The sequence below is a fragment of the Phyllobates terribilis genome, unplaced genomic scaffold, assembly GCF_046119375.1.
Source record: "Phyllobates terribilis strain yellow unplaced genomic scaffold, ASM4611937v1 Scaffold_108__1_contigs__length_5656254, whole genome shotgun sequence".
In the NCBI taxonomy this organism is placed as follows: Eukaryota; Metazoa; Chordata; class Amphibia; order Anura; family Dendrobatidae; genus Phyllobates; species Phyllobates terribilis.
The window spans coordinates 1,461,155-1,483,806 of record NW_027362868.1 but is presented as its reverse complement, the minus strand read 5'-3'; the positions used below and the strand labels follow the sequence as shown (position 1 = coordinate 1,483,806).

The window sequence follows — 22,652 nt, the reverse complement described above, 5'->3', positions numbered from 1 at the left end:
CTGTTTATCCAAAAGGAAGTATAGAGGGAGAGCTAGATAGATAGCATTGCATTACATTACATTACATGGCAATGCAATGCACAGTTGCTGAAGTTGAACCAAAATGAGCTTGTCATCTGGCTTCTGCAACTTTTAACATGAAAAATCCAATGAGGAGAAGAAAAGCAAAGCCAAAGAGTCCATCCCAAAATCCGACAAACAAGCAAAATGAACAAAAAGCATTGAATTCAATTCTTTCTGATTTTAGAAACTGCATTAAAGAAGGGGTGCACCGGTCCTGGAGATACTGCAATACCAGGTCAATGCGTGGAGTGGACAGAGCAAGCTCTTTTTCCATCTCCCTGTTCTAAACATCCATTTAATATATGGTCCCCAGATAGGGGACGTATCAGATATTAAACTGATAAGAACAGATACTACACTTGATCTTAGCCAAAAGGCCGAGAAGCGATAACCAGAATTGGTTTCCGACTACGGTGCCACCCAAGGATTCTGAAAAGTCCATTTGTGGAGATGGCCACCTGGACTCCTGTTAAGAAGACATGCTGTCAACCTCTAGATCCCTCACATGCCTGCACTTTTCGGCTTGCTGCTGCTGCAATCCACGCGTTTTAGATCTGCATAACTCCACCTCTTTTAGCACAGTACCCTCAACCACCGGCTGTTCCCACCCGCCTCAACACCGTTGGAAGGGAGGAGAACCAATTAAGGCGGGGGGGGGGTGGAACGAGCAGCTGTCTACCCTTAGCAGGAGGGTTGCTGATTAATTACCTCTCCTGCTGCTGCTGCTGCTGGCTGTCCAGCAGCAGACTGAAGGTGGCTGCTGCTGTGCGCAGGTATATAAAGGCTCAGAGCCTATTATGACACGCGCAGCCAGCGTTCCATTGCCACATTCCGTCTACTGCAGGCGGGATACCTGGATGGCTGAATGTCACTGAGAAGCTCACAGAGACCGCCATAAGCAACAGTTTAAAAGAATGCCACAGACTAATCAACCAAACTTTTTGGGTTGGTTTCTCTTTTATAGTCTGCAGGCATTAAATGAAAGAAGTCAGTGTTCCAGCAGAGGGAGACAACGTTTCAGAAAAGGCATTGTAGCAAACCAAAAAAGAAATTTTAAGCGCAGCAGAGTAACCAGCTCACATACCTGTTAGCTCAGGTGAGTTTAAAAGGCTGCTGTTGATAACAAGGGCATTTGCTAAATAGATGGTGTGTGTGCAACAATATACTGAAAGGTCAATTATATTGTGCAGCTTATCTCACCACCTGTAGTTATTTAGGTGAAAGCTCCAAAATGCTTGCCTAATATGTCTGTTTATCCAAAAGGAAGTATAGAGGGAGAGCTAGATAGATAGCATTGCATTACATTACATTACATGGCAATGCAATGCACAGTTGCTGAAGTTGAACCAAAATGAGCTTGTCATCTGGCTTCTGCAACTTTTAACATGAAAAATCCAATGAGGAGAAGAAAAGCAAAGCCAAAGAGTCTATCCCAAAATCCGACAAACAAGCAAAATGAACAAAAAGCATTGAATTCAATTCTTTCTGATTTTAGAAACTGCATTAAAGAAGGGGTGCACCGGTCCTGGAGATACTGCAATACCAGGTCAATGCGTGGAGTGGACAGAGCAAGCTCTTTTTCCATCTCCCTGTTCTAAAAATCCATTTAATATATGGTCCCCAGATAGGGGACGTATCAGATATTAAACTGATAAGAACAGATACTACACTTGATCTTAGCCAAAAGGCCGAGAAGCGATAACCAGAATTGGTTTCCGACTACGGTGCCACCCAAGGATTCTGAAAAGTCCATTTGTGGAGATGGCCACCTGGACTCCCGTTAAGAAGACATGCTGTCAACCTCTAGATCCCTTACATGCCTGCACTTTTCGGCTTGCTGCTGCTGCAATCCACGCGTTTTAGATCTGCATAACTCCACCTCTTTTAGCACAGTACCCTCAACCCCCGGCTGTTCCCACCCGCCTCAACACCGTTGGAAGGGAGGAGAACCAATTAAGGCGGGGGGGGGGTGGAACGAGCAGCTGTCTACCCTTAGCAGGAGGGTTGCTGATTAATTACCTCTCCTGCTGCTGCTGCTGCTGGCTGTCCAGCAGCAGACTGAAGGTGGCTGCTGCTGTGCGCAGGTATATAAAGGCTCAGAGCCTATTATGACACGCGCAGCCAGCGTTCCATTGCCACATTCCGTCTACTGCAGGCGGGATACCTGGATGGCTGAATGTCACTGAGAAGCTCACAGAGACCGCCATAAGCAACAGTTTAAAAGAATGCCACAGACTAATCAACCAAACTTTTTGGGTTGGTTTCTCTTTTATAGTCTGCAGGCATTAAATGAAAGAAGTCAGTGTTCCAGCAGAGGGAGACAACGTTTCAGAAAAGGCATTGTAGCAAACCAAAAAAGAAATTTTAAGCGCAGCAGAGTAACCAGCTCACATACCTGTTAGCTCAGGTGAGTTTAAAAGGCTGCTGTTGATAACAAGGGCATTTGCTAAATAGATGGTGTGTGTGCAACAATATACTGAAAGGTCAATTATATTGTGCAGCTTATCTCACCACCTGTAGTTATTTAGGTGAAAGCTCCAAAATGCTTGCCTAATATGTCTGTTTATCCAAAAGGAAGTATAGAGGGAGAGCTAGATAGATAGCATTGCATTACATTACATTACATGGCAATGCAATGCACAGTTGCTGAAGTTGAACCAAAATGAGCTTGTCATCTGGCTTCTGCAACTTTTAACATGAAAAATCCAATGAGGAGAAGAAAAGCAAAGCCAAAGAGTCCATCCCAAAATCCGACAAACAAGCAAAATGAACAAAAAGCATTGAATTCAATTCTTTCTGATTTTAGAAACTGCATTAAAGAAGGGGTGCACCAGTCCTGGAGATACTGCAATACCAGGTCAATGCGTGGAGTGGACAGAGCAAGCTCTTTTTCCATCTCCCTGTTCTAAAAATCCATTTAATATATGGTCCCCAGATAGGGGACGTATCAGATATTAAACTGATAAGAACAGATACTACACTTGATCTTAGCCAAAAGGCCGAGAAGCGATAACCAGAATTGGTTTCCGACTACGGTGCCACCCAAGGATTCTGAAAAGTCCATTTGTGGAGATGGCCACCTGGACTCCCGTTAAGAAGACATGCTGTCAACCTCTAGATCCCTCACATGCCTGCACTTTTCGGCTTGCTGCTGCTGCAATCCACGCGTTTTAGATCTGCATAACTCCACCTCTTTTAGCACAGTACCCTCAACCCCCGGCTGTTCCCACCCGCCTCAACACCGTTGGAAGGGAGGAGAACCAATTAAGGCGGGGGGGGGGGGGGGGTGGAACGAGCAGCTGTCTACCCTTAGCAGGAGGGTTGCTGATTAATTACCTCTCCTGCTGCTGCTGCTGGCTGTCCAGCAGCAGACTGAAGGTGGCTGCTGCTGTGCGCAGGTATATAAAGGCTCAGAGCCTATTATGACACGCGCAGCCAGCGTTCCATTGCCACATTCCGTCTACTGCAGGCGGGATACCTGGATGGCTGAATGTCACTGAGAAGCTCACAGAGACCGCCATAAGCAACAGTTTAAAAGAATGCCACAGACTAATCAACCAAACTTTTTGGGTTGGTTTCTCTTTTATAGTCTGCAGGCATTAAATGAAAGAAGTCAGTGTTCCAGCAGAGGGAGACAACGTTTCAGAAAAGGCATTGTAGCAAACCAAAAAAGAAATTTTAAGCGCAGCAGAGTAACCAGCTCACATACCTGTTAGCTCAGGTGAGTTTAAAAGGCTGCTGTTGATAACAAGGGCATTTGCTAAATAGATGGTGTGTGTGCAACAATATACTGAAAGGTCAATTATATTGTGCAGCTTATCTCACCACCTGTAGTTATTTAGGTGAAAGCTCCAAAATGCTTGCCTAATATGTCTGTTTATCCAAAAGGAAGTATAGAGGGAGAGCTAGATAGATAGCATTGCATTACATTACATTACATGGCAATGCAATGCACAGTTGCTGAAGTTGAACCAAAATGAGCTTGTCATCTGGCTTCTGCAACTTTTAACATGAAAAATCCAATGAGGAGAAGAAAAGCAAAGCCAAAGAGTCCATCCCAAAATCCGACAAACAAGCAAAATGAACAAAAAGCATTGAATTCAATTCTTTCTGATTTTAGAAACTGCATTAAAGAAGGGGTGCACCGGTCCTGGAGATACTGCAATACCAGGTCTATGCGTGGAGTGGACAGAGCAAGCTCTTTTTCCATCTCCCTGTTCTAAAAATCCATTTAATATATGGTCCCCAGATAGGGGACGTATCAGATATTAAACTGATAAGAACAGATACTACACTTGATCTTAGCCAAAAGGCCGAGAAGCGATAACCAGAATTGGTTTCCGACTACGGTGCCACCCAAGGATTCTGAAAAGTCCATTTGTGGAGATGGCCACCTGGACTCCCGTTAAGAAGACATGCTGTCAACCTCTAGATCCCTCACATGCCTGCACTTTTCGGCTTGCTGCTGCTGCAATCCACGCGTTTTAGATCTGCATAACTCCACCTCTTTTAGCACAGTACCCTCAACCCCCGGCTGTTCCCACCCGCCTCAACACCGTTGGAAGGGAGGAGAACCAATTAAGGCGGGGGGGGGGGTGGAACGAGCAGCTGTCTACCCTTAGCAGGAGGGTTGCTGATTAATTACCTCTCCTGCTGCTGCTGCTGCTGGCTGTCCAGCAGCAGACTGAAGGTGGCTGCTGCTGTGCGCAGGTATATAAAGGCTCAGAGCCTATTATGACACGCGCAGCCAGCGTTCCATTGCCACATTCCGTCTACTGCAGGCGGGATACCTGGATGGCTGAATGTCACTGAGAAGCTCACAGAGACCGCCATAAGCAACAGTTTAAAAGAATGCCACAGACTAATCAACCAAACTTTTTGGGTTGGTTTCTCTTTTATAGTCTGCAGGCATTAAATGAAAGAAGTCAGTGTTCCAGCAGAGGGAGACAACGTTTCAGAAAAGGCACTGTAGCAAACCAAAAAAGAAATTTTAAGCGCAGCAGAGTAACCAGCTCACATACCTGTTAGCTCAGGTGAGTTTAAAAGGCTGCTGTTGATAACAAGGGCATTTGCTAAATAGATGGTGTGTGTGCAACAATATACTGAAAGGTCAATTATATTGTGCAGCTTATCTCACCACCTGTAGTTATTTAGGTGAAAGCTCCAAAATGCTTGCCTAATATGTCTGTTTATCCAAAAGGAAGTATAGAGGGAGAGCTAGATAGATAGCATTGCATTACATTACATTACATGGCAATGCAATGCACAGTTGCTGAAGTTGAACCAAAATGAGCTTGTCATCTGGCTTCTGCAACTTTTAACATGAAAAATCCAATGAGGAGAAGAAAAGCAAAGCCAAAGAGTCCATCCCAAAATCCGACAAACAAGCAAAATGAACAAAAAGCATTGAATTCAATTCTTTCTGATTTTAGAAACTGCATTAAAGAAGGGGTGCACCGGTCCTGGAGATACTGCAATACCAGGTCAATGCGTGGAGTGGACAGAGCAAGCTCTTTTTCCATCTCCCTGTTCTAAAAATCCATTTAATATATGGTCCCCAGATAGGGGACGTATCAGATATTAAACTGATAAGAACAGATACTACACTTGATCTTAGCCAAAAGGCCGAGAAGCGATAACCAGAATTGGTTTCCGACTACGGTGCCACCCAAGGATTCTGAAAAGTCCATTTGTGGAGATGGCCACCTGGACTCCCGTTAAGAAGACATGCTGTCAACCTCTAGATCCCTCACATGCCTGCACTTTTCGGCTTGCTGCTGCTGCAATCCACGCGTTTTAGATCTGCATAACTCCACCTCTTTTAGCACAGTACCCTCAACCCCCGGCTGTTCCCACCCGCCTCAACACCGTTGGAAGGGAGGAGAACCAATTAAGGCGGGGGGGGGGGGCTGGAACGAGCAGCTGTCTACCCTTAGCAGGAGGGTTGCTGATTAATTACCTCTCCTGCTGCTGCTGCTGCTGGCTGTCCAGCAGCAGACTGAAGGTGGCTGCTGCTGTGCGCAGGTATATAAAGGCTCAGAGCCTATTATGACACGCGCAGCCAGCGTTCCATTGCCACATTCCGTCTACTGCAGGCGGGATACCTGGATGGCTGAATGTCACTGAGAAGCTCACAGAGACCGCCATAAGCAACAGTTTAAAAGAATGCCACAGACTAATCAACCAAACTTTTTGGGTTGGTTTCTCTTTTATAGTCTGCAGGCATTAAATGAAAGAAGTCAGTGTTCCAGCAGAGGGAGACAACGTTTCAGAAAAGGCATTGTAGCAAACCAAAAAAGAAATTTTAAGCGCAGCAGAGTAACCAGCTCACATACCTGTTAGCTCAGGTGAGTTTAAAAGGCTGCTGTTGATAACAAGGGCATTTGCTAAATAGATGGTGTGTGTGCAACAATATACTGAAAGGTCAATTATATTGTGCAGCTTATCTCACCACCTGTAGTTATTTAGGTGAAAGCTCCAAAATGCTTGCCTAATATGTCTGTTTATCCAAAAGGAAGTATAGAGGGAGAGCTAGATAGATAGCATTGCATTACATTACATTACATGGCAATGCAATGCACAGTTGCTGAAGTTGAACCAAAATGAGCTTGTCATCTGGCTTCTGCAACTTTTAACATGAAAAATCCAATGAGGAGAAGAAAAGCAAAGCCAAAGAGTCCATCCCAAAATCCGACAAACAAGCAAAATGAACAAAAAGCATTGAATTCAATTCTTTCTGATTTTAGAAACTGCATTAAAGAAGGGGTGCACCGGTCCTGGAGATACTGCAATACCAGGTCAATGCGTGGAGTGGACAGAGCAAGCTCTTTTTCCATCTCCCTGTTCTAAAAATCCATTTAATATATGGTCCCCAGATAGGGGACGTATCAGATATTAAACTGATAAGAACAGATACTACACTTGATCTTAGCCAAAAGGCCGAGAAGCGATAACCAGAATTGGTTTCCGACTACGGTGCCACCCAAGGATTCTGAAAAGTCCATTTGTGGAGATGGCCACCTGGACTCCCGTTAAGAAGACATGCTGTCAACCTCTAGATCCCTCACATGCCTGCACTTTTCGGCTTGCTGCTGCTGCAATCCACGCGTTTTAGATCTGCATAGCTCCACCTCCTTTAGCACAGTACCCTCAACCCCCAGCTGTTCCCACCCGCCTCAACACCGTTGGAAGGGAGGAGAACCAATTAAGGCGGGGGGGGGGTGGAACGAGCAGCTGTCTACCCTTAGCAGGAGGGTTGCTGATTAATTACCTCTCCTGCTGCTGCTGCTGGCTGTCCAGCAGCAGACTGAAGGTGGCTGCTGCTGTGCGCAGGTATATAAAGGCTTAGAGCCTATTATGACACGCGCAGCCAGCGTTCCATTGCCACATTCCGTCTACTGCAGGCGGGATACCTGGATGGCTGAATGTCACTGAGAAGCTCACAGAGACCGCCATAAGCAACAGTTTAAAAGAATGCCACAGACTAATCAACCAAACTTTTTGGGTTGGTTTCTCTTTTATAGTCTGCAGGCATTAAATGAAAGAAGTCAGTGTTCCAGCAGAGGGAGACAACGTTTCAGAAAAGGCATTGTAGCCAACCAAAAAAGAAATTTTAAGCGCAGCAGAGTAACCAGCTCACATACCTGTTAGCTCAGGTGAGTTTAAAAGGCTGCTGTTGATAACAAGGGCATTTGCTAAATAGATGGTGTGTGTGCAACAATATACTGAAAGGTCAATTATATTGTGCAGATTATCTCACCACCTGTAGTTATTTAGGTGAAAGCTCCAAAATGCTTGCCTAATATGTCTGTTTATCCAAAAGGAAGTATAGAGGGAGAGCTAGATAGATAGCATTGCATTACATTACATTACATGGCAATGCAATGCACAGTTGCTGAAGTTGAACCAAAATGAGCTTGTCATCTGGCTTCTGCAACTTTTAACATGAAAAATCCAATGAGGAGAAGAAAAGCAAAGCCAAAGAGTCCATCCCAAAATCCGACAAACAAGCAAAATGAACAAAAAGCATTGAATTCAATTCTTTCTGATTTTAGAAACTGCATTAAAGAAGGGGTGCACCGGTCCTGGAGATACTGCAATACCAGGTCAATGCGTGGAGTGGACAGAGCAAGCTCTTTTTCCATCTCCCTGTTCTAAAAATCCATTTAATATATGGTCCCCAGATAGGGGACGTATCAGATATTAAACTGATAAGAACAGATACTACACTTGATCTTAGCCAAAAGGCCGAGAAGCGATAACCAGAATTGGTTTCCGACTACGGTGCCACCCAAGGATTCTGAAAAGTCCATTTGTGGAGATGGCCACCTGGACTCCCGTTAAGAAGACATGCTGTCAACCTCTAGATCCCTCACATGCCTGCACTTTTCGGCTTGCTGCTGCTGCAATCCACGCGTTTTAGATCTGCATAGCTCCACCTCTTTTAGCACAGTACCCTCAACCCCCAGCTGTTCCCACCCGCCTCAACACCGTTGGAAGGGAGGAGAACCAATTAAGGCGGGGGGGGTGGAACGAGCAGCTGTCTACCCTTAGCAGGAGGGTTGCTGATTAATTACCTCTCCTGCTGCTGCTGCTGGCTGTCCAGCAGCAGACTGAAGGTGGCTGCTGCTGTGCGCAGGTATATAAAGGCTTAGAGCCTATTATGACACGCGCAGCCAGCGTTCCATTGCCACATTCCGTCTACTGCAGGCGGGATACCTGGATGGCTGAATGTCACTGAGAAGCTCACAGAGACCGCCATAAGCAACAGTTTAAAAGAATGCCACAGACTAATCAACCAAACTTTTTGGGTTGGTTTCTCTTTTATAGTCTGCAGGCATTAAATGAAAGAAGTCAGTGTTCCAGCAGAGGGAGACAACGTTTCAGAAAAGGCATTGTAGCAAACCAAAAAAGAAATTTTAAGCGCAGCAGAGTAACCAGCTCACATACCTGTTAGCTCAGGTGAGTTTAAAAGGCTGCTGTTGATAACAAGGGCATTTGCTAAATAGATGGTGTGTGTGCAACAATATACTGAAAGGTCAATTATATTGTGCAGCTTATCTCACCACCTGTAGTTATTTAGGTGAAAGCTCCAAAATGCTTGCCTAATATGTCTGTTTATCCAAAAGGAAGTATAGAGGGAGAGCTAGATAGATAGCATTGCATTACATTACATTACATGGCAATGCAATGCACAGTTGCTGAAGTTGAACCAAAATGAGCTTGTCATCTGGCTTCTGCAACTTTTAACATGAAAAATCCAATGAGGAGAAGAAAAGCAAAGCCAAAGAGTCCATCCCAAAATCCGACAAACAAGCAAAATGAACAAAAAGCATTGAATTCAATTCTTTCTGATTTTAGAAACTGCATTAAAGAAGGGGTGCACCGGTCCTGGAGATACTGCAATACCAGGTCAATGCGTGGAGTGGACAGAGCAAGCTCTTTTTCCATCTCCCTGTTCTAAAAATCCATTTAATATATGGTCCCCAGATAGGGGACGTATCAGATATTAAACTGATAAGAACAGATACTACACTTGATCTTAGCCAAAAGGCCGAGAAGCGATAACCAGAATTGGTTTCCGACTACGGTGCCACCCAAGGATTCTGAAAAGTCCATTTGTGGAGATGGCCACCTGGACTCCCGTTAAGAAGACATGCTGTCAACCTCTAGATCCCTCACATGCCTGCACTTTTCGGCTTGCTGCTGCTGCAATCCACGCGTTTTAGATCTGCATAACTCCACCTCTTTTAGCACAGTACCCTCAACCCCCGGCTGTTCCCACCCGCCTCAACACCGTTGAAAGGGAGGAGAACCAATTAAGGCGGGGGGGGGGGGTGGAACGAGCAGCTGTCTACCCTTAGCAGGAGGGTTGCTGATTAATTACCTCTCCTGCTGCTGCTGCTGCTGGCTGTCCAGCAGCAGACTGAAGGTGGCTGCTGCTGTGCGCAGGTATATAAAGGCTCAGAGCCTATTATGACACGCGCAGCCAGCGTTCCATTGCCACATTCCGTCTACTGCAGGCGGGATACCTGGATGGCTGAATGTCACTGAGAAGCTCACAGAGACGGCCATAAGCAACAGTTTAAAACAATGCCACAGACTAATCAACCAAACTTTTTGGGTTGGTTTCTCTTTTATAGTCTGCAGGCATTAAATGAAAGAAGTCAGTGTTCCAGCAGAGGGAGACAACGTTTCAGAAAAGGCATTGTAGCAAACCAAAAAAGAAATTTTAAGCGCAGCAGAGTAACCAACTCACATACCTGTTAGCTCAGGTGAGTTTAAAAGGCTGCTGTTGATAACAAGGGCATTTGCTAAATAGATGGTGTGTGTGCAACAATATACTGAAAGGTCAATTATATTGTGCAGCTTATCTCACCACCTGTAGTTATTTAGGTGAAAGCTCCAAAATGCTTGCCTAATGTGTCTGTTTATCCAAAAGGAAGTATAGGGGGAGAGCTAGATAGATAGCATTGCATTACATTACATTACATGGCAATGCAATGCACAGTTGCTGAAGTTGAACCAAAATGAGCTTGTCATCTGGCTTCTGCAACTTTTAACATGAAAAATCCAATGAGGAGAAGAAAAGCAAAGCCAAAGAGTCCATCCCAAAATCCGACAAACAAGCAAAATGAACAAAAAGCATTGAATTCAATTCTTTCTGATTTTAGAAACTGCATTAAAGAAGGTGTGCACCGGTCCTGGAGATACTGCAATACCAGGTCAATGCGTGGAGTGGACAGAGCAAGCTCTTTTTCCATCTCCCTGTTCTAAAAATCCATTTAATATATGGTCCCCAGATAGGGGACGTATCAGATATTAAACTGATAAGAACAGATACTACACTTGATCGTAGCCAAAAGGCCGAGAAGCGATAACCAGAATTGGTTTCCGACTACGGTGCCACCCAAGGATTCTGAAAAGTCCATTTGTGGAGATGGCCACCTGGACTCCCGTTAAGAAGACATGTTGTCAACCTCTAGATCCCTCACATGCCTGCACTTTTCGGCTTGCTGCTGCTGCAATCCACGCGTTTTAGATCTGCATAACTCCACCTCTTTTAGCACAGTACCCTCAACCCCCGGCTGTTCCCACCCGCCTCAACACCGTTGGAAGGGAGGAGAACCAATTAAGGCGGGGGGGGGGGGGGGTGGAACGAGCAGCTGTCTACCCATAGCAGGAGGGTTGCTGATTAATTACCTCTCCTGCTGCTGCTGCTGCTGGCTGTCCAGCAGCAGACTGAAGGTGGCTGCTGCTGTGCGCAGGTATATAAAGGCTCAGAGCCTATTATGACACGCGCAGCCAGCGTTCCATTGCCACATTCCGTCTACTGCAGGCGGGATACCTGGATGGCTGAATGTCACTGAGAAGCTCACAGAGACCGCCATAAGCAACAGTTTAAAAGAATGCCACAGACTAATCAACCAAACTTTTTGGGTTGGTTTCTCTTTTATAGTCTGCAGGCATTAAATGAAAGAAGTCAGTGTTCCAGCAGAGGGAGACAACGTTTCAGAAAAGGCATTGTAGCAAACCAAAAAAGAAATTTTAAGCGCAGCAGAGTAACCAGCTCACATACCTGTTAGCTCAGGTGAGTTTAAAAGGCTGCTGTTGATAACAAGGGCATTTGCTAAATAGATGGTGTGTGTGCAACAATATACTGAAAGGTCAATTATATTGTGCAGCTTATCTCACCACCTGTAGTTATTTAGGTGAAAGCTCCAAAATGCTTGCCTAATATGTCTGTTTATCCAAAAGGAAGTATAGAGGGAGAGCTAGATAGATAGCATTGCATTACATTACATTACATGGCAATGCAATGCACAGTTGCTGAAGTTGAACCAAAATGAGCTTGTCATCTGGCTTCTGCAACTTTTAACATGAAAAATCCAATGAGGAGAAGAAAAGCAAAGCCAAAGAGTCCATCCCAAAATCCGACAAACAAGCAAAATGAACAAAAAGCATTGAATTCAATTCTTTCTGATTTTAGAAACTGCATTAAAGAAGGGGTGCACCGGTCCTGGAGATACTGCAATACCAGGTCAATGCGTGGAGTGGACAGAGCAAGCTCTTTTTCCATCTCCCTGTTCTAAAAATCCATTTAATATATGGTCCCCAGATAGGGGACGTATCAGATATTAAACTGATAAGAACAGATACTACACTTGATCTTAGCCAAAAGGCCGAGAAGCGATAACCAGAATTGGTTTCCGACTACGGTGCCACCCAAGGATTCTGAAAAGTCCATTTGTGGAGATGGCCACCTGGACTCCCGTTAAGAAGACATGCTGTCAACCTCTAGATCCCTCACATGCCTGCACTTTTCGGCTTGCTGCTGCTGCAATCCACGCGTTTTAGATCTGCATAACTCCACCTCTTTTAGCACAGTACCCTCAACCCCCGGCTGTTCCCACCCGCCTCAACACCGTTGGAAGGGAGGAGAACCAATTAAGGCGGGGGGGGGGTGGAACGAGCAGCTGTCTACCCTTAGCAGGAGGGTTGCTGATTAATTACCTCTCCTGCTGCTGCTGCTGCTGGCTGTCCAGCAGCAGACTGAAGGTGGCTGCTGCTGTGCGCAGGTATATAAAGGCTCAGAGCCTATTATGACACGCGCAGCCAGCGTTCCATTGCCACATTCCGTCTACTGCAGGCGGGATACCTGGATGGCTGAATGTCACTGAGAAGCTCACAGAGACCGCCATAAGCAACAGTTTAAAAGAATGCCACAGACTAATCAACCAAACTTTTTGGGTTGGTTTCTCTTTTATAGTCTGCAGGCATTAAATGAAAGAAGTCAGTGTTCCAGCAGAGGGAGACAACGTTTCAGAAAAGGCATTGTAGCAAACCAAAAAAGAAATTTTAAGCGCAGCAGAGTAACCAGCTCACATACCTGTTAGCTCAGGTGAGTTTAAAAGGCTGCTGTTGATAACAAGGGCATTTGCTAAATAGATGGTGTGTGTGCAACAATATACTGAAAGGTCAATTATATTGTGCAGCTTATCTCACCACCTGTAGTTATTTAGGTGAAAGCTCCAAAATGCTTGCCTAATATGTCTGTTTATCCAAAAGGAAGTATAGAGGGAGAGCTAGATAGATAGCATTGCATTACATTACATTACATGGCAATGCAATGCACAGTTGCTGAAGTTGAACCAAAATGAGCTTGTCATCTGGCTTCTGCAACTTTTAACATGAAAAATCCAATGAGGAGAAGAAAAGCAAAGCCAAAGAGTCCATCCCAAAATCCGACAAACAAGCAAAATGAACAAAAAGCATTGAATTCAATTCTTTCTGATTTTAGAAACTGCATTAAAGAAGGGGTGCACCGGTCCTGGAGATACTGCAATACCAGGTCAATGCGTGGAGTGGACAGAGCAAGCTCTTTTTCCATCTCCCTGTTCTAAAAATCCATTTAATATATGGTCCCCAGATAGGGGACGTATCAGATATTAAACTGATAAGAACAGATACTACACTTGATCTTAGCCAAAAGGCCGAGAAGCGATAACCAGAATTGGTTTCCAACTACGGTGCCACCCAAGGATTCTGAAAAGTCCATTTGTGGAGATGGCCACCTGGACTCCCGTTAAGAAGACATGCTGTCAACCTCTAGATCCCTCACATGCCTGCACTTTTCGGCTTGCTGCTGCTGCAATCCACGCGTTTTAGATCTGCATAACTCCACCTCTTTTAGCACAGTACCCTCAACCCCCGGCTGTTCCCACCCGCCTCAACACCGTTGGAAGGGAGGAGAACCAATTAAGGCGGGGGGGGGGGGGTGGGGTGGAACGAGCAGCTGTCTACCCTTAGCAGGAGGGTTGCTGATTAATTACCTCTCCTGCTGCTGCTGCTGCTGGCTGTCCAGCAGCAGACTGAAGCTGGCTGCTGCTGTGCGCAGGTATATAAAGGCTCAGAGCCTATTATGACACGCGCAGCCAGCGTTCCATTGCCACATTCCGTCTACTGCAGGCGGGATACCTGGATGGCTGAATGTCACTGAGAAGCTCACAGAGACCGCCATAAGCAACAGTTTAAAAGAATGCCACAGACTAATCAACCAAACTTTTTGGGTTGGTTTCTCTTTTATAGTCTGCAGGCATTAAATGAAAGAAGTCAGTGTTCCAGCAGAGGGAGACAACGTTTCAGAAAAGGCATTGTAGCAAACCAAAAAAGAAATTTTAAGCGCAGCAGAGTAACCAGCTCACATACCTGTTAGCTCAGGTGAGTTTAAAAGGCTGCTGTTGATAACAAGGGCATTTGCTAAATAGATGGTGTGTGTGCAACAATATACTGAAAGGTCAATTATATTGTGCAGCTTATCTCACCACCTGTAGTTATTTAGGTGAAAGCTCCAAAATGCTTGCCTAATATGTCTGTTTATCCAAAAGGAAGTATAGAGGGAGAGCTAGATAGATAGCATTGCATTACATTACATTACATGGCAATGCAATGCACAGTTGCTGAAGTTGAACCAAAATGAGCTTGTCATCTGGCTTCTGCAACTTTTAACATGAAAAATCCAATGAGGAGAAGAAAAGCAAAGCCAAAGAGTCCATCCCAAAATCCGACAAACAAGCAAAATGAACAAAAAGCATTGAATTCAATTCTTTCTGATTTTAGAAACTGCATTAAAGAAGGGGTGCACCGGTCCTGGAGATACTGCAATACCAGGTCAATGCGTGGAGTGGACAGAGCAAGCTCTTTTTCCATCTCCCTGTTCTAAAAATCCATTTAATATATGGTCCCCATATAGGGGACGTATCAGATATTAAACTGATAAGAACAGATACTACACTTGATCTTAGCCAAAAGGCCGAGAAGCGATAACCAGAATTGGTTTCCGACTACGGTGCCACCCAAGGATTCTGAAAAGTCCATTTGTGGAGATGGCCACCTGGACTCCCGTTAAGAAGACATGCTGTCAACCTCTAGATCCCTCACATGCCTGCACTTTTCGGCTTGCTGCTGCTGCAATCCACGCGTTTTAGATCTGCATAACTCCACCTCTTTTAGCACAGTACCCTCAACCCCCGGCTGTTCCCACCCGCCTCAACACCGTTGGAAGGGAGGAGAACCAATTAAGGCGGGGGGGGGGGTGGAACGAGCAGCTGTCTACCCTTAGCAGGAGGGTTGCTGATTAATTACCTCTCCTGCTGCTGCTGCTGCTGGCTGTCCAGCAGCAGACTGAAGGTGGCTGCTGCTGTGCGCAGGTATATAAAGGCTCAGAGCCTATTATGACACGCGCAGCCAGCGTTCCATTGCCACATTCCGTCTACTGCAGGCGGGATACCTGGATGGCTGAATGTCACTGAGAAGCTCACAGAGACCGCCATAAGCAACAGTTTAAAAGAATGCCACAGACTAATCAACCAAACTTTTTGGGTTGGTTTCTCTTTTATAGTCTGCAGGCATTAAATGAAAGAAGTCAGTGTTCCAGCAGAGGGAGACAACGTTTCAGAAAAGGCATTGTAGCAAACCAAAAAAGAAATTTTAAGCGCAGCAGAGTAACCAGCTCACATACCTGTTAGCTCAGGTGAGTTTAAAAGGCTGCTGTTGATAACAAGGGCATTTGCTAAATAGATGGTGTGTGTGCAACAATATACTGAAAGGTCAATTATATTGTGCAGCTTATCTCACCACCTGTAGTTATTTAGGTGAAAGCTCCAAAATGCTTGCCTAATATGTCTGTTTATCCAAAAGGAAGTATAGAGGGAGAGCTAGATAGATAGCATTGCATTACATTACATTACATGGCAATGCAATGCACAGTTGCTGAAGTTGAACCAAAATGAGCTTGTCATCTGGCTTCTGCAACTTTTAACATGAAAAATCCAATGAGGAGAAGAAAAGCAAAGCCAAAGAGTCCATTCCAAAATCCGACAAACAAGCAAAATGAACAAAAAGCATTGAATTCAATTCTTTCTGATTTTAGAAACTGCATTAAAGAAGGGGTGCACCGGTCCTGGAGATACTGCAATACCAGGTCAATGCGTGGAGTGGACAGAGCAAGCTCTTTTTCCATCTCCCTGTTCTAAAAATCCATTTAATATATGGTCCCCAGATAGGGGACGTATCAGATATTAAACTGATAAGAACAGATACTACACTTGATCTTAGCCAAAAGGCCGAGAAGCGATAACCAGAATTGGTTTCCGACTACGGTGCCACCCAAGGATTCTGAAAAGTCCATTTGTGGAGATGGCCACCTGGACTCCCGTTAAGAAGACATGCTGTCAACCTCTAGATCCCTCACATGCCTGCACTTTTCGGCTTGCTGCTGCTGCAATCCACGCGTTTTAGATCTGCATAACTCCACCTCTTTTAGCACAGTACCCTCAACCCCCGGCTGTTCCCACCCGTCTCAACACCGTTGGAAGGGAGGAGAACCAATTAAGGCGGGGGGGGGGGGGGGTGGAACGAGCAGCTGTCTACCCTTAGCAGGAGGGTTGCTGATTAATTACCTCTCCTGCTGCTGCTGCTGCTGGCTGTCCAGCAGCAGACTGAAGGTGGCTGCTGCTGTGCGCAGGTATATAAAGGCTCAGAGCCTATTATGACACGCGCAGCCAGCGTTCCATTGCCACATTCCGTCTACTGCAGGCGGGATACCTGGATGGCTGAATGTCACTGAGAAGCTCACAGAGACCGCCATAAGCAACAGTTTAAAAGAATGCCACAGACTAATCAACCAAACTTTTTGGGTTGGTTTCTCTTTTATAGTCTGCAGGCATTAAATGAAAGAAGTCAGTGTTCCAGCAGAGGGAGACAACGTTTCAGAAAAGGCATTGTAGCAAACCAAAAAAGAAATTTTAAGCGCAGCAGAGTAACCAGCTCACATACCTGTTAGCTCAGGTGAGTTTAAAAGGCTGCTGTTGATAACAAGGGCATTTGCTAAATAGATGGTGTGTGTGCAACAATATACTGAAAGGTCAATTATATTGTGCAGCTTATCTCACCACCTGTAGTTATTTAGGTGAAAGCTCCAAAATGCTTGCCTAATATGTCTGTTTATCCAAAAGGAAGTATAGAGGGAGAGCTAGATAGATAGCATTGCATTACATTACATTACATGGCAATGCAATGCACAGTTGCTGAAGTTGAACCAAAATGAGCTTGTCATCTGGCTTCTGCAACTTTTAACATGAAAAATCCAATGAGGAGAAGAAAAGCAAAGCCAAAGAGTCCATCCCAAAATCCGACAAACAAGCAAAATGAACAAAAAGCATTGAATTCAATTCTTTCTGATTTTAGAAACTGCATTAAAGAAGGGGTGCACCGGTCCTGGAGATACTGCAATACCAGGTCAATGCGTGGAGTGGACAGAGCAAGCTCTTTTTCCATCTCCCTGTTCTAAAAATCCATTTAATATATGGTCCCCAGATAGGGGACGTATCAGATATTAAACTGATAAGAACAGATACTACACTTGATCTTAGCCAAAAGGCCGAGAAGCGATAACCAGAATTGGTTTCCGACTACGGTGCCACCCAAGGATTCTGAAAAGTCCATTTGTGGAGATGGCCACCTGGACTCCCGTTAAGAAGACATGCTGTCAACCTCTAGATCCCTCACATGCCTGCACTTTTCGGCTTGCTGCTGCTGCAATCCACGCGTTTTAGATCTGCATAACTCCACCTCTTTTAGCACAGTACCCTCAACCCCCGGCTGTTCCCACCCGTCTCAACACCGTTGGAAGGGAGGAGAACCAATTAAGGCGGGGGGGGGGGGGGTGGAACGAGCAGCTGTCTACCCTTAGCAGGAGGGTTGCTGATTAATTACCTCTCCTGCTGCTGCTGCTGCTGGCTGTCCAGCAGCAGACTGAAGGTGGCTGCTGCTGTGCGCAGGTATATAAAGGCTCAGAGCCTATTATGACACGCGCAGCCAGCGTTCCATTGCCACATTCCGTCTACTGCAGGCGGGATACCTGGATGGCTGAATGTCACTGAGAAGCTCACAGAGACCGCCATAAGCAACAGTTTAAAAGAATGCCACAGACTAATCAACCAAATTTTTGGGTTGGTTTCTCTTTTATAGTCTGCAGGCATTAAATGAAAGAAGTCAGTGTTCCAGCAGAGGGAGACAACGTTTCAGAAAAGGCATTGTAGCAAACCAAAAAAGAAATTTTAAGCGCAGCAGAGTAACCAGCTCACATACCTGTTAGCTCAGGTGAGTTTAAAAGGCTGCTGTTGATAACAAGGGCATTTGCTAAATAGATGGTGTGTGTGCAACAATATACTGAAAGGTCAATTATATTGTGCAGCTTATCTCACCACCTGTAGTTATTTAGGTGAAAGCTCCAAAATGCTTGCCTAATATGTCTGTTTATCCAAAAGGAAGTATAGAGGGAGAGCGAGATAGATAGCATTGCATTACATTACATTACATGGCAATGCAATGCACAGTTGCTGAAGTTGAACCAAAATGAGCTTGTCATCTGGCTTCTGCAACTTTTAACATGAAAAATCCAATGAGGAGAAGAAAAGCAAAGCGAAAGAGTCCATCCCAAAATCCGACAAACAAGCAAAATGAACAAAAAGCATTGAATTCAATTCTTTCTGATTTTAGAAACTGCATTAAAGAAGGGGTGCACCGGTCCTGGAGATACTGCAATACCAGGTCAATGCGTGGAGTGGACAGAGCAAGCTCTTTTTCCATCTCCCTGTTCTAAAAATCCATTTAATATATGGTCCCCAGATAGGGGACGTATCAGATATTAAACTGATAAGAACAGATACTACACTTGATCTTAGCCAAAAGGCCGAGAAGCGATAACCAGAATTGGTTTCCGACTACGGTGCCACCCAAGGATTCTGAAAAGTCCATTTGTGGAGATGGCCACCTGGACTCCCGTTAAGAAGACATGCTGTCAACCTCTAGATCCCTCACATGCCTGCACTTTTCGGCTTGCTGCTGCTGCAATCCACGCGTTTTAGATCTGCATAACTCCACCTCTTTTAGCACAGTACCCTCAACCCCCGGCTGTTCCCACCCGCCTCAACACCGTTGGAAGGGAGGAGAACCAATTAAGGCGGGGGGGGGGGTGGAACGAGCAGCTGTCTACCCTTAGCAGGAGGGTTGCTGATTAATTACCTCTCCTGCTGCTGCTGCTGCTGGCTGTCCAGCAGCAGACTGAAGGTGGCTGCTGCTGTGCGCAGGTATATAAAGGCTCAGAGCCTATTATGACACGCGCAGCCAGCGTTCCATTGCCACATTCCGTCTACTGCAGGCGGGATACCTGGATGGCTGAATGTCACTGAGAAGCTCACAGAGACCGCCATAAGCAACAGTTTAAAAGAATGCCACAGACTAATCAACCAAACTTTTTGGGTTGGTTTCTCTTTTATAGTCTGCAGGCATTAAATGAAAGAAGTCAGTGTTCCAGCAGAGGGAGACAACGTTTCAGAAAGGCATTGTAGCAAACCAAAAAAGAAATTTTAAGCGCAGCAGAGTAACCAGCTCACATACCTGTTAGCTCAGGTGAGTTTAAAAGGCTGCTGTTGATAACAAGGGCATTTGCTAAATAGATGGTGTGTGTGCAACAATATACTGAAAGGTCAATTATATTGTGCAGCTTATCTCACCACCTGTAGTTATTTAGGTGAAAGCTCCAAAATGCTTGCCTAATATGTCTGTTTATCCAAAAGGAAGTATAGAGGGAGAGCTAGATAGACAGCATTGCATTACATTACATTACATGGCAATGCAATGCACAGTTGCTGAAGTTGAACCAAAATGAGCTTGTCATCTGGCTTCTGCAACTTTTAACATGAAAAATCCAATGAGGAGAAGAAAAGCAAAGCCAAAGAGTCCATCCCAAAATCCGACAAACAAGCAAAATGAACAAAAAGCATTGAATTCAATTCTTTCTGATTTTAGAAACTGCATTAAAGAAGGGGTGCACCGGTCCTGGAGATACTGCAATACCAGGTCAATGCGTGGAGTGGACAGAGCAAGCTCTTTTTCCATCTCCCTGTTCTAAAAATCCATTTAATATATGGTCCCCAGATAGGGGACGTATCAGATATTAAACTGATAAGAACAGATACTACACTTGATCTTAGCCAAAAGGCCGAGAAGCGATAACCAGAATTGGTTTCCGACTACGGTGCCACCCAAGGATTCTGAAAAGTCCATTTGTGGAGATGGCCACCTGGACTCCCGTTAAGAAGACATGCTGTCAACCTCTAGATCCCTCACATGCCTGCACTTTTCGGCTTGCTGCTGCTGCAATCCACGCGTTTTAGATCTGCATAACTCCACCTCTTTTAGCACAGTACCCTCAACCCCCGGCTGTTCCCACCCGCCTCAACACCGTTGGAAGGGAGGAGAACCAATTAAGGCGGGGGGGGGGGGGGTGGAACGAGCAGCTGTCTACCCTTAGCAGGAGGGTTGCTGATTAATTACCTCTCCTGCTGCTGCTGCTGGCTGTCCAGCAGCAGACTGAAGGTGGCTGCTGCTGTGCGCAGGTATATAAAGGCTCAGAGCCTATTATGACAGGCGCAGCCAGCGTTCCATTGCCACATTCCGTCTACTGCAGGCGGGATACCTGGATGGCTGAATGTCACTGAGAAGCTCACAGAGACCGCCATAAGCAACAGTTTAAAAGAATGCCACAGACTAATCAACCAAACTTTTTGGGTTGGTTTCTCTTTTATAGTCTGCAGGCATTAAATGAAAGAAGTCAGTGTTCCAGCAGAGGGAGACAACGTTTCAGAAAAGGCATTGTAGCAAACCAAAAAAGAAATTTTAAGCGCAGCAGAGTAACCAGCTCACATACCTGTTAGCTCAGGTGAGTTTAAAAGGCTGCTGTTGATAACAAGGACATTTGCTAAATAGATGGTGTGTGTGCAACAATATACTGAAAGGTCAATTATATTGTGCAGCTTATCTCACCACCTGTAGTTATTTAGGTGAAAGCTCCAAAATGCTTGCCTAATATGTCTGTTTATCCAAAAGGAAGTATAGAGGGAGAGCTAGATAGATAGCATTGCATTACATTACATTACATGGCAATGCAATGCACAGTTGCTGAAGTTGAACCAAAATGAGCTTGTCATCTGGCTTCTGCAACTTTTAACATGAAAAATCCAATGAGGAGAAGAAAAGCAAAGCCAAAGAGTCCATCCCAAAATCCGACAAACAAGCAAAATGAACAAAAAGCATTGAATTCAATTCTTTCTGATTTTAGAAACTGCATTAAAGAAGGGGTGCACCGGTCCTGGAGATACTGCAATACCAGGTCAATGCGTGGAGTGGACAGAGCAAGCTCTTTCTCCATCTCCCTGTTCTAAAAATCCATTTAATATATGGTCCCCAGATAGGGGACGTATCAGATATTAAACTGATAAGAACAGATTTTTTGATTGAAGCTGCATCCAAGGCACTGAAAAATGTGACCGAAGTCACACCAAAACAGCGCACGAGGCGAGGATTCATGTGGACCCTTCCCGGAGGAGAGGGTCCCCAATAAACCATCCCCATCCCTCCGAGCCAGAAGGCCACAGCGAGGGTCAGGGATCTCCGATGCTCTCCCTAGCCGAAGCCGGAGAAGAGCCGTTTTCGTGCTCCCAGCTTCCATCTAGGCTGCCACCCTAGTGGAGCTGTAGCCTGTGTTGGTTTCTCAGCCCAAAGTTGACCGGACCTCCGACCGGGTTTATAAAAATTCCCCTTCCTAGCCCGGAGGCCAGGAATAGGGGGGGTTGCTCAGAAAGTATGATTGGCAAAGGTGCGGCGTGCAACGAAGCCAAGTCTTTCTGGGGTTCCCAGTCCCAGTAAGCTTGGACTCCCACCAGGGCGCCTACTCCTGGGGCACATTGCTCCAAAGCCCTCACACTTACCCAGCCTAGTGACTTCGATCCTGGAGGGCCATGTTTTCCATCAGATAACTCTATGAGCCACCTGGCGTACTAACAAGTGCACCAAACCAGTGTGTAATATGCATCAATTTACTAGGGCAGCCCAAGGACAAAACTGCCTTTTCAAAAGATACTACACTTGATCTTAGCCAAAAGGCCGAGAAGCGATAACCAGAATTGGTTTCCGACTACGGTGCCACCCAAGGATTCTGAAAAGTCCATTTGTGGAGATGGCCACCTGGACTCCCGTTAAGAAGACATGCTGTCAACCTCTAGATCCCTCACATGCCTGCACTTTTCGGCTTGCTGCTGCTGCAATCCACGCGTTTTAGATCTGCATAACTCCACCTCTTTTAGCACAGTACCCTCAACCCCCGGCTGTTCCCACCCGCCTCAACACCGTTGGAAGGGAGGAGAACCAATTAAGGCGGGGGGGGGGGGTGGAACGAGCAGCTGTCTACCCTTAGCAGGAGGGTTGCTGATTAATTACCTCTCCTGCTGCTGCTGCTGCTGGCTGTCCAGCAGCAGACTGAAGGTGGCTGCTGCTGTGCGCAGGTATATAAAGGCTCAGAGCCTATTATGACACGCGCAGCCAGCGTTCCATTGCCACATTCCGTCTACTGCAGGCGGGATACCTGGATGGCTGAATGTCACTGAGAAGCTCACAGAGACCGCCATAAGCAGCAGTTTAAAAGAATGCCACAGACTAATCAACCAAACTTTTTGGGTTGGTTTCTC

General features: G+C 45.5%; 17 non-coding genes and 1 pseudogene across 17 annotated transcripts; all 18 read right to left on the bottom strand.

Moving 5' to 3' along the window:
• Positions 1-261: 261 nt before the first annotated feature.
• On the bottom strand, positions 262-452 carry LOC141200554 (U2 spliceosomal RNA). Its single transcript, XR_012272272.1, has one exon. It is a non-coding gene; the product is annotated as a U2 spliceosomal RNA (small nuclear RNA).
• Positions 453-1,572: 1,120 nt separating this feature from the next.
• Positions 1,573-1,763, bottom strand: LOC141199170 (U2 spliceosomal RNA). Its single transcript, XR_012270929.1, has one exon. It is a non-coding gene; the product is annotated as a U2 spliceosomal RNA (small nuclear RNA).
• Positions 1,764-2,883: 1,120 nt separating this feature from the next.
• LOC141200367 (U2 spliceosomal RNA) lies at positions 2,884-3,074 on the bottom strand. The gene has a single exon (XR_012272089.1). It is a non-coding gene; the product is annotated as a U2 spliceosomal RNA (small nuclear RNA).
• Positions 3,075-4,197: 1,123 nt separating this feature from the next.
• Positions 4,198-4,388, bottom strand: LOC141200441 (U2 spliceosomal RNA). Its single transcript, XR_012272162.1, has one exon. It is a non-coding gene; the product is annotated as a U2 spliceosomal RNA (small nuclear RNA).
• Positions 4,389-5,509: 1,121 nt separating this feature from the next.
• On the bottom strand, positions 5,510-5,700 carry LOC141199169 (U2 spliceosomal RNA). Its single transcript, XR_012270928.1, has one exon. It is a non-coding gene; the product is annotated as a U2 spliceosomal RNA (small nuclear RNA).
• A 1,123-nt stretch (positions 5,701-6,823) lies between these two features.
• On the bottom strand, positions 6,824-7,014 carry LOC141199168 (U2 spliceosomal RNA). The gene has a single exon (XR_012270927.1). It is a non-coding gene; the product is annotated as a U2 spliceosomal RNA (small nuclear RNA).
• A 1,117-nt stretch (positions 7,015-8,131) lies between these two features.
• Positions 8,132-8,322, bottom strand: LOC141199167 (U2 spliceosomal RNA). The gene has a single exon (XR_012270926.1). It is a non-coding gene; the product is annotated as a U2 spliceosomal RNA (small nuclear RNA).
• Positions 8,323-9,437: 1,115 nt separating this feature from the next.
• LOC141199165 (U2 spliceosomal RNA) lies at positions 9,438-9,628 on the bottom strand. The gene has a single exon (XR_012270924.1). It is a non-coding gene; the product is annotated as a U2 spliceosomal RNA (small nuclear RNA).
• Positions 9,629-10,750: 1,122 nt separating this feature from the next.
• Positions 10,751-10,941, bottom strand: LOC141200700 (U2 spliceosomal RNA). Its single transcript, XR_012272413.1, has one exon. It is a non-coding gene; the product is annotated as a U2 spliceosomal RNA (small nuclear RNA).
• Positions 10,942-12,066: 1,125 nt separating this feature from the next.
• LOC141199163 (U2 spliceosomal RNA) lies at positions 12,067-12,257 on the bottom strand. The gene has a single exon (XR_012270923.1). It is a non-coding gene; the product is annotated as a U2 spliceosomal RNA (small nuclear RNA).
• A 1,120-nt stretch (positions 12,258-13,377) lies between these two features.
• Positions 13,378-13,568, bottom strand: LOC141199162 (U2 spliceosomal RNA). Its single transcript, XR_012270922.1, has one exon. It is a non-coding gene; the product is annotated as a U2 spliceosomal RNA (small nuclear RNA).
• Positions 13,569-14,696: 1,128 nt separating this feature from the next.
• Positions 14,697-14,887, bottom strand: LOC141200256 (U2 spliceosomal RNA). Its single transcript, XR_012271981.1, has one exon. It is a non-coding gene; the product is annotated as a U2 spliceosomal RNA (small nuclear RNA).
• A 1,121-nt stretch (positions 14,888-16,008) lies between these two features.
• Positions 16,009-16,199, bottom strand: LOC141199161 (U2 spliceosomal RNA). The gene has a single exon (XR_012270921.1). It is a non-coding gene; the product is annotated as a U2 spliceosomal RNA (small nuclear RNA).
• A 1,125-nt stretch (positions 16,200-17,324) lies between these two features.
• On the bottom strand, positions 17,325-17,515 carry LOC141199160 (U2 spliceosomal RNA). Its single transcript, XR_012270920.1, has one exon. It is a non-coding gene; the product is annotated as a U2 spliceosomal RNA (small nuclear RNA).
• Positions 17,516-18,638: 1,123 nt separating this feature from the next.
• Positions 18,639-18,829, bottom strand: LOC141199158 (U2 spliceosomal RNA). The gene has a single exon (XR_012270918.1). It is a non-coding gene; the product is annotated as a U2 spliceosomal RNA (small nuclear RNA).
• Positions 18,830-19,949: 1,120 nt separating this feature from the next.
• On the bottom strand, positions 19,950-20,140 carry LOC141199157 (U2 spliceosomal RNA). Its single transcript, XR_012270917.1, has one exon. It is a non-coding gene; the product is annotated as a U2 spliceosomal RNA (small nuclear RNA).
• A 1,121-nt stretch (positions 20,141-21,261) lies between these two features.
• LOC141200814 (U2 spliceosomal RNA) lies at positions 21,262-21,443 on the bottom strand. Its single transcript, XR_012272523.1, has one exon. It is a non-coding gene; the product is annotated as a U2 spliceosomal RNA (small nuclear RNA).
• Positions 21,444-21,967: 524 nt separating this feature from the next.
• LOC141200993 (U2 spliceosomal RNA) lies at positions 21,968-22,083 on the bottom strand (annotated as a pseudogene).
• Positions 22,084-22,652: the final 569 nt, after the last annotated feature.